The following is a 10,314-nucleotide window of genomic DNA, read 5'->3' as shown; positions in this document are numbered from 1 at the left end:
ATATTTCTAGCATGCTAGAATTTACTTCAGACTCTCCCCTTTGTGCAAACATTGCAAATATCAATTTTGCTTTTCTACCTAAATGTGATTTAAAAATAAACCCATAAACCAACTCTCTTTCACATCATAGCATGAAAAGACTGAGGTAGATAGATAATGTCCAAGTCCACAGTGTTATCCTTATCCAAACTATATGGCTACTACATTGCCCCAGTGGGAAATACACTCACATCGGCTTGTACTGGGACACTCACTAAACATTCAGAGGTAATATAGGATGCATGTATATTTTAAAATCATATAGATAATTATAAATAGACTGAATTATTATAAAGAATTTTCTCAACTTATTTTATTACAAATGTGCTCCATGTAAATGGAATGAAAGGGAAAGGTAAGTTTGAGTTCCTTGAATACTGATTTTTAATCTGACAAAATGCCTCTTATTGTCATATATGTATAGAGATATATAGATATAGAAATAGATATTATACACACATATATATATATGGATCTATTGTTGAGTCTCCTATGTGAAAAAGAGGAAAGGGAGTATCATATTAACTAAACGACAGAAAAATGTTTTTGGCATTTTGATAAGAAGTGCTGAAACTTTTTTTCCCCTAGGAATAGAAATCTACAAAAAATAGCATGGAATCTCTAGAGATTTGGGTGACAAAAAATGGTTAATTTGCAATTCTGTCGCCAGCCCTATGACTTAACCTTAGTCCTTTTATATGAATAACACATTTTAATATAAAAAATAACCAACAACATTTTGGGGTTGACATTTAAATTGGTAAAGATGGATGAAATGAGATTACCCAGCTGTATGAAGCAACTTGATCCATATAAGCAATTGAAATTCTCAAAGACTGGGGGCCTGAAGAAGAGGAAGTTCTTCCTCCAGGTCACCATCACACAGAATCAGCCTTGACAGAATTTCTAGCAGATTTAAGAATGCCAGCCCCACAATATATCCATCTTATACATAAAAACTGATTGTATATAAGTATAAAGGTATTTTTTAAAGTGTTATGTATATACCTACATTTGTTTATTAGGGAATGAATGCATACAAGCACATACATGTACATGCTACTGGTTCTGTTCCTCTGAAGATTTTAACAGATACAAATACTGTCAGGCTTATTAATGGAACAGCTTGTTCTACATGTAGTGTATATTATGCTTGTCGCACCCAACCTCGACCAGCAAGGAAGACAAGACCAGAGGAGATCTTCTTCAAGCAGTTTTACTCAGGAACCTTGATAAAATCTTCTGACCCCAGGGAACCCCCGCACCACACTTAAATAGCTAGCACTGGCCAATCCTAGCAAGCCACGTGGGTCATGCAGATAGGCTGTCACTATGCAGAAGCTAGCAGGCCAGGCAGGCATAGGCAAATAAGGACTTGTTTACTACAAGTAGCGCTCACCGTTGGGAGGGAGGAAGGCAGAAACCAGCGCCATCTTTGAGGCGAGGCACGTCGCAGCTCCCTACAATGCTGACAAATTTCATGTGATGTTTGATTCACTGGGAGGTTAGATGTGAAAGTGGGGCTACTTCAGACCCAAGCACATCTCTGTCAAGTGTCCTCCAAGGCCTCTTCTCTAGGGGTAGGCTGGACCCCCTAACTCTGTGATAGGGAGAGAGGGGAACAGTTAAAAATACCCAAGGGCTAAAAAATAAAGTGTTCTTGAGAAGAGAAGGCAAACCATTTCCAACAGAGATTGCGACTGTTTATCCCAGAGTATAAAAGGGTCTGGTGTGAGGCAGAGGCTGGTAGCTCAGGCCCAGGGATCTCAGCCATGGAGAGAGAGCCATACCAACAGCCTCGACTTCTCCATTTTGTTTCTGGTTATTGTGAGTGCCCCAATCTGATGATACCTGTTTCTTGCTATTTTTGTATTGGATTTTTTTATTTACATTTAAATGTTATCCCCTTTCCTGGTTTCCCATCCATAAACCCCCATCTCATCCTCCCCCCACTTCTATGAGGGTGCTCTTCCACCCATCCACCCACCCCTTCCCACCTCCCCACCCTGACATTCCCCTACATTGGGGCATCAAGCCTTGGCAGGACCAAGGGCCTCTCTTCCCATTGATGCCCAGCAAGGCCATCCTCTGCTATACATGCAGCTGGAGCTAAGGGTCTGTCCATGTGTACTCTTTGGATGGTGGTTTAGTCCCTGGGAGCTCTGATTGGTTGGTATTGTTGTTCCTATGGGCTATTTTTAGCCTTAGTTCTTATTATCTGTAAAGCAACCTCTATATGCCCTTGAAATTACAGAATAAAATAGATAGGAAACTGTCAGCATGTGATCCAAGAGATAGTGATTCCTCAACAAAGAGTTATTGGTATTATTGGGATTTGGGGAACTAGGGTAAGTTTAGAACTAAGACTCTCTGTAAGTACAATTTAAGGGGCAAATTGGGCAGCTTTTCACCCTCAAGTTGAAAACAAGCATTTTCTGAAGCACAAAGGAGGGCCTAACTAAGTATTCTTTGTCTGTTCATCATCTATTGCTTTGGACAGCAGGTGTGTAGTGGTGAAAAGCCTGGTCGCAACCTTACAGCACTGGAGGAATCACTGTGTCAAAACTGATTTGGCAAGCAGACAAGCCTTTAATGGTGAGCCTACCACAGCATGGTGGCAGCCAAGTTTTTGCTGGCAGCATTTTAAGGTAACACAGTTATAGGGCATCTGGTATGATTTATATGTCTAAATGTTTTTCTTGTTCTTACCATGTAACTACAGGGAATCCTGTGATTTGGTGGCACCTTTTATACCACATACTATGTCATTAACTCCTCAAATCTTTCCTAACCTCACCTTGTCCACTATGAACTTTACACACAGCCCAAGACTCCATCTGATTTGTTTGGAGAGCTAAGTAGAAATCATCTTGCTTTGTTTTACTGTCGAACAACACTAATCACTTGCATAAAATAAAATCCAGCAAGGTGAGCAAAGGAAGAATAAATTTCAACTTTCAGCTCTGGACTTAAAGGCCATTCACTGGACTTCTTTCTACTCAAGGATTAAGTGGCAAAATTAGTGAGTGTAAGGAATATCCATTTGAAAAAAGTTAAGTGAAAATTGAAAAATATTAGAAATAAAGTTTATGAGGGAAAAGAATATAATTATAGGATTGAAAAACTACAGTTTTGTTTAAATCTCAGGACCATTTTCATTAATTTTTGATGCAAAAGACATTTAAAAATAAGTAAAATTTTTAAATGATAAAATATGCACTAAGTGTTGCTGGCACTCACGAGCGATAGATAAATATCCATAAAATTCAGAAAAGCGGAACTGTGGAAATTATTTAAACAATGGCCTGAAGCATTTAAGCCACAGGATGTTCCATGATCAAACAAAATTCGGTGAAGCTGGACTACACAAAGTGACCTCCCTCTTACTGGGCTTTTCAGATATTTTCAGCAGGTTCTCGGCTTTGGTATAGCACTCTAAAGTGTAGATCTTGCCGAGACAGAGTCTGAGAAATTGATCCAGAAGTGTTATCAGAGGAAACCGTTGTTTTCTGTAACAGAGCTGAGTCCAGGGAAACATGTAGCTGAGTATTGGCAGACAAGGCTGTACGATGTGGTCATTTTTTAAATTCCTTTTCTGCCTGATGTTTTACTCAACATGATGGCTAATTCTTCTCTCAGAGACAGCTCATAAGCTAACCGGGCACAACGCATTACTTCACATTGAATTTTCTAATCTCTCTGAACCTGCTCCCGCACAGCCCACGATGCCCACTGACATGGAAAGAGATTCCACACGCCAGTGCACATTGCCATCCGCCCAGGCAAAGTTGCCCCTTTGGCTGAATTGAGTGGAAAGGTTAGCCTTCGCTCAGCACTTCCTGTACTGGGGTAGCACCCAACTGAAAACCAAAATGGCACACAGAAAGGACGACCTCACAAGAAAAGCTGCACCAAGACTGCTCACAACCAATGACTCCTGGACTCCTTGCCTCTCTTCGTACACATAGGCTCGGGTGCCTGAGAGAACGGGCCAGTTCCCACTTAGGGCTATTCATGAACCCTTGGGGTGCGTATCACTGCTTATACTCAAGTGAAAGCAGGCAAACGCAAATGGTTTGTAACACAAAGACCTGCAACTGGCTTACCTACTACGGAAGTGAATCCAAGTTGGATCAAACTGAAGTAAAAGGGGAAGAGCCACCCTGTTTGCCTTGAGTGCTGAATATGGAGTAAACAACCAGGATCTCGATCCGAAGAAGAGAGCAAGTGGAACCACGTGATGTATTCCACTCTGTACACGGGAAAGCAATCTGGCTACTGACAGCATCAAAAACCGATCATGGGAATGAGCCATTTATTTTTGACAGCAAAACCACAGACCATTTCTCACGGCTTCACAAAAGCCGTAAGCATGCGCAATCCTGTCAGTGAACCATCACTAAAACCCAGGCTGGTATTCTACTCGGGCTCATAAAGGTGGAGCAGTTGTCAGCCTGCTGATAAATATAGAATAAAAACTGTGACATCTGGTCACTTTGAAGATCTCACTATTATTTATTCTTTAATTTAAGAAATACAATGCATACGGCTCTGGGCACATTTTCAACGAATAATAGTATAATTTAGGAATTACCTGAGTTTGCAATGAATTGTGGTGAAAGCTTGAGGACGATAACCCATGCTCTTCATTCGACACTTCAGCACATAATTCATAGGCTATAAAAGAGACTGGTGAGTGGTTGTTTTCCTATGAATATGCAGCCTCTACGTCTTCTGACATAGTAACTAAGACACGCACCATGCACTAGAAATTTCGGCTAAGTATGTTCTTTTCTAGAGATCGCTGGCAGTTGTGAAGACAACTTACCCTCAGTTTAAAACTTAGGGGAAGTTCCCTCAAGTTACTTATTTCCTGTTTCTTCACACTGAGATGCTTGTTATGGAATCTTTCATCGTCTTTCTATCACACTATTAATTCTAAGCACACAGTAAGTGAAGGGCAGGTATGCCGGTTACGGAAGCTCTGTAAGAGTAACTTCTTATGAGCAGAAAAGCCTAAGGAGAAATACGAAAGGGAAAACCCGTTTAATTCAGGGTCAGGGAAAATCCTCCAGCTCATAGCATTAAGATTTGCAGTCTTAAGTGAAGGGGATTGCAACCCCACAGGAAGAACAACAGTATCAACTCACCTGCACCCTTCAGAGCTCCAGAGCCTAAACTACCAGTCAGTGATAGTTGGGCTGGGCCAAGCCCCACATCCATCCTCGCACATATGTAGCAGAGGGCTGCGGTGTCTGGCCTCAGGAAGAGGATGTGCCTAATCCTGTGGAGATCTGATGGCCCAGGGAAAGGGGATACCCAAAGTGAGGTGGGGTGGGGGTGGGGGTCTCAGAAGGAAGTGGAGGGCGGATGGGGTGAAGAAGTCTGGGAAGGGGACTGGAAGGAGGGGCAACATTTGGGATGTAATTAAATAAAATAATTTAACAAAATAAAATGATAAAACTAAAAGGGATCCCTTGCTATCCTCTATCAAGTTTACTGGGTAAAGCTGATTGTTGTTGTACAGGTCACTGCAGACTCTAGATAAGGTCATGGACACTACTTAACACAGTCAACAAAAGCAAAGAAACTAATCCACTATTATCATCACTTCACAGTGGAAGTGCTCCAAAGGACTTGAGGCTTTCAGATCTACTTAAACAAGAAGCTAATCTCAGAAGGCCTAGTAATTTTTGTAAACAATAATAACCCAGTCTTCCAAATTATTTTTACAATACCTAGTGAAAGCATACTAGACAGAGCAAAAAAAAAATGTAGTTTAGCATTTTCACAAATATTTTCAAGCTGTGTTGGCTGTACAAATGTGAGTTTATGATAAAGGATAAAAGAAAATTAAGTCTCCTTAGACAGTTTTCAAAGTTCCCAGAATGTCAGACCATTCTCATGCGGAAGATCGAGACTTCTCTAGATAGTTTATGCAGCTTTTAGAGTATCAGACTCTGCTTATATAACAAAAACTTTTGATGAATTAAGTGTAAAGCATGAATTTATGGGTCAAGTTTCTTCCTAAATACACATAGGCTTGAATCTGAAACTGAAATATCCTCTACCAAATGAACGTTAGACTTCGTTTGGCTCAAAATATTTGAATAAAATATACATTTGATGAGACCAAAACACAGCTGCGTCCTTTCCTCCTTATGAAATTATCGAGTTATTGGATAAGTGATGAAACCGTATCTTTAACGGGCATTCATCAAATGTCTGCAGACAATTAGATAATGCCCAGATTAAGGAAATTCTAGCAAAATTTATATTGCTTTCAAACTTTAAGTGTCATGCAATAAAATTTCAAATATTAATAATAAAATATTTGAAAAGCTGTCAGCTGTTATACATGTATGCATTCATATACTAAAATGAGCTAAACATATGCAATTTCATAGCAATTAACACTATTCTGAAGCTCAATTACATTCTGAGAGAGGCAAGAGAAAATGCATTATACTCTCCATAGCATTTTGTTTGCAAGCTTTAAAAGAAGACCTTTCCACCTTTGATTTTGAGTTATTCATTTTATGCAAATATTTTCACTATCTTCATGGTTTTTGTTTTATTATCCTTAACCGTCCGAAAAAAAAAAGACATTAGATAGAACCCTGAATATCCATATTTGGAATGTATGTGGATTCCTCACTTTTTGGTCTCTCCTGCAATGGACACGACATGGTCGCTTGGTTAATTTTTGTTCATTAAGGTAGAAATGGAGTCCAAATCCAGAACCATGAAAATGTATACAAGTTTTCTGCTCTGAACTGCATGCCCTACATCAGGTGCTCACCAAGTGATGCATTAGTTATTTTTCTCATTGGACAGCAAAATGTCTGACAAAAGCCACTTAAGGAAGACCTGATTTTGGTTCAGGGTTTGAAGGAAGAGAGACAGCCGTGGCAGGGAAATGTGAGACATTCACGAAGTGTCTGGTGAGTTCTATTCACTTTGAAGAAGCAGAGGAAGGAGTTTGCTGGTGTGCAGTTTGCTTCCTTTCCTTTCTCCCTTTATTTTCAATCTGGGATCCCCGTGCACGGAGCACAGTGCCACTCATATTCAGAGTGGGTCCTCCCTGCCTCAGTTCAAGCTCTGAAATGCTCACACAGATACTCCCGGTGCTTTGCATTTCAGGTAATCCTAAATCTAGAGAAAATACATGAAGGATGAATTGTCATCTATGAGATGATTGCCCAGACAAACAATTGTCTGTGAAAAATACAAGTGAACTATGATAAAACTTTCAATATCCCAGTATCTATATACATCTAAAAACTCTTGCTATCACATATCCACAGTAGTCAATTTAACATAGATAATATAAAAAGGATTGAGATATTTCACTTTTTGGTAAAAATTTGTGACACCTGATATGTAGTTTATACCTAAAGCATACCCCATTTCAAAATATTAACTTTTCAATTTTCTCAGGATGCATTTATAGCTAGTGGCTACTGGATATCTCAGAACAGTTGTCTCCATTCCAAACACCCTCTTACAGCCAATCTATCTTGCAAAAACTAGAAGAAAATTTCCAATTTGGCCTCTCATTTTAAGAACAGTTTCCCTGAAAGTTCCAGTTATTTTCAAACATTTAAACCAAATCCAAATGGCTGACTACTCACTGCCACTCTTAAACGAAAGTTTCCCAAGACGAGATCACTAAAAGTTATCGTCAAAGAAACCAGTGCTCAGCAGAAGCCAGGACTCTAATCATAGCACATAAGGGGCTGAAATAGTTTACCTTAAATCGAAATGCTATGACTTAAGCCTGGGAAGAATGAAAATGGGGATAGAAAAGGAACATCTGGATTTAGTCATTGCATAGTGTGTGCATGCACAGAGCATGACACGGAACAGTGTTAAGATTCAGGGTGAATATGTGCTAATAGTCTATGTTTCAAACAATTTAGACATAAATAGTTCTAAGATAAATTAAGTGTGTTTGTCTACTTCAATTCCAAATTAACACTATCAAATGCTATCTCAGATGTATTAAAAATATAATGGCATTCTTTAAGGAAAAAGATCAATACTTACTCTTTTATTGCCCATAGGTTTAACTTAGCAACACATGACACAGAGTTTAGCCATTTCCCTTTGTATATTTCTCTCACTTGAATCCAATGGGACCATAGTTGCCATGCTTTTCCTCCAACCTCAGTGCAAACACTTCTCTATGCCCTTCACTGATTTCACTAACATTTTTTTTCAAATATTACAAGACTCAGTTCTTGATCTTTTGTTTAAAAAAAAAACCTGGTTCTCGTTTTGTTTTATTTCTTTGAGATGGAAAAGATGTCTAAAGCTCAGGATGATCCTGGACGTCCACCTCCTGTGTGCTGAGACTGCAAGTGTGAACCAACCGCAATACTACGTACTTAACGTCTTTCAAGATTTTGTCCAGTTTTGTTATTTTAAATACAATCGACAAGTAACAGACAGGTACAGATTTCTGTCTTGAACTTCAACTTTACATATCCAAGCTTCTGTTTGTTGTCTACCAGGGATGCCATGAAGACAACTCAACTGAAATCTTATTCATTATCCAAAATTTATGCCATCTATAGTTCCTTTTCCTATACTAATAGTAGATCGATAGTTCCCTTTTCTAGGACCCTTGACTTCTTTTCAAACTTGACTCCTCTTTCTCTCCACATCCAATCAGGAAATATTGAACTGATCCTGAAATATAGTTAGAGATGATAAGTGTTTCACTGCCTCCAAGTTTGTCAATCTATTTAAATCAAGATCATCTTTGACCTTAGAATGTAAACAATTTGACCAGATACCTGCTACACTTTTCTTCATATAATCTGTTTCAAGAGTTATCAGAGGGAAAATGAGAAAATGTATAATTAAAAATTTGGAGAAATAGCCTACAAGAAATGTGAACACAAAAGCCTTCTAAAGGAAATATTTGCATAGATTAACAGAATAGATGAGCAAACAGGATACAACTTTCTCTTGCATGCAAGAAACACACCTCAGCATCAAAGATGGTAATAATTTCAGAGTACAGAGGTAGAAAAAGATTTTCCAAACAAATGCACATAAGAATCAAGCTGGTGTAGCCATTCTAATATCCAACAAAATAGATTTCAAAACAAAATTAACCCAAGAAAGATGAAGAAGGGCATTTCATACTCATCAAAGAAAATTCTATCAAGGTTACCTTTCAATTCTTAAGATCTATTCCCCAAATTAAAGAGCATATCACCATTTGTAAAAGAAACACTGTTAAAGTTTAAATCATGCTGTTAAATTGCACACTGATGATGGAAAATGTCAAACCCCACTCCTATCAACAAAGAGGTCACCCAGCCAAAAACTAAACAAAGAAATTCTGGAGTTAACTGGGATTATAAACCAAATATAACTAACTGATACCAACAAAACATTGCGCGCGCGCGCACACACACACACACACACACACACACACACACACACACACACACTAATATATCTTTTTCTCCAAAATTGACCACATACTTTGTCACAAAGCAAGGCTCAACTGATACAAGATAATTGAAAAAACTCCCATATCCTATCAGACTACCATACATTAAAGTTGGGTTTCAAAAACAGAAACAACAGGAAGCGTTCTAACTTATGGAAACTGAACATCTCTCTACCAAATGATTACTGAGTCAATGCAGAAATAAAGAGATTAAAGACTTTCTAGAATTCAATGAAAATGCATCCCAAACTTATGGGACACAATGAAAGAACTGCGAAGAAGAAAGTTGATAGTACTAAGTACATTCATATAGAAACTGGAGAGATCTCATAATAACAACTTAACAGCACATCTGCAATCTCTAGGATAAAAAGAAGAAAACATACCCAAGAGGAGTAGATGGCAGGAAAAAATCAAACTGAAGGCTGAAATAACACAACAGAAAAAAAGAGAAGAATGCAAAGAATCAATGAAACTAAGGGTTAAAAATCAAAGTAGGAAAACACTTATTCAAACTAACTAGAAGACAGAAAAAGAATGTCCAAAATACAAAATCAGAAAAAAAAAGGAGTCATTTCAACAGACACAAAGGAAATTCAAAGAATCATTAGGGTATTTGTTAAAATAAACTACCCCCACAAAAATTGGAAAATCTAAAAGAAATGGATAGTAATTTTCTTCATACATGTCACTTACCAAAGTTAAAGATCAGATAATCAACTTAAATAGACCTATAATGCCTAAGGAGATAAAAGCAGTCATTAAAAATCACCACCCAAAAACCAACTCGGTACCAGAGCACAGCA

General features: G+C 38.3%; 1 long non-coding RNA gene across 3 annotated transcripts in view; it reads left to right on the top strand.

The window, feature by feature from the left end:
* Positions 1-1,439: 1,439 nt before the first annotated feature.
* Positions 1,440-10,314, top strand: part of LOC103693926 (uncharacterized) — a 42,964-nt gene continuing 34,089 nt past the window's right edge. Inside the window, exons 1-3 of one of the 3 annotated variants that reach the window (XR_005494860.2) lie at positions 1,440-1,619; positions 2,540-2,687; positions 8,338-8,493. This is a non-coding gene — a long non-coding RNA (uncharacterized LOC103693926). The remainder of the gene's footprint in view (positions 1,620-2,539; positions 2,688-8,337; positions 8,494-10,314) is intronic. The other 2 variants (XR_010058375.1, XR_010058374.1) reach the window with 2 other exon arrangements.

This window comes from Rattus norvegicus, chromosome 16 (assembly GCF_036323735.1).
Source record: "Rattus norvegicus strain BN/NHsdMcwi chromosome 16, GRCr8, whole genome shotgun sequence".
NCBI classification, from domain to species: Eukaryota; Metazoa; Chordata; class Mammalia; order Rodentia; family Muridae; genus Rattus; species Rattus norvegicus.
The sequence above is the reverse complement of the archived record's forward strand: the minus strand, read 5'-3'. Positions and strand labels throughout refer to the sequence as shown.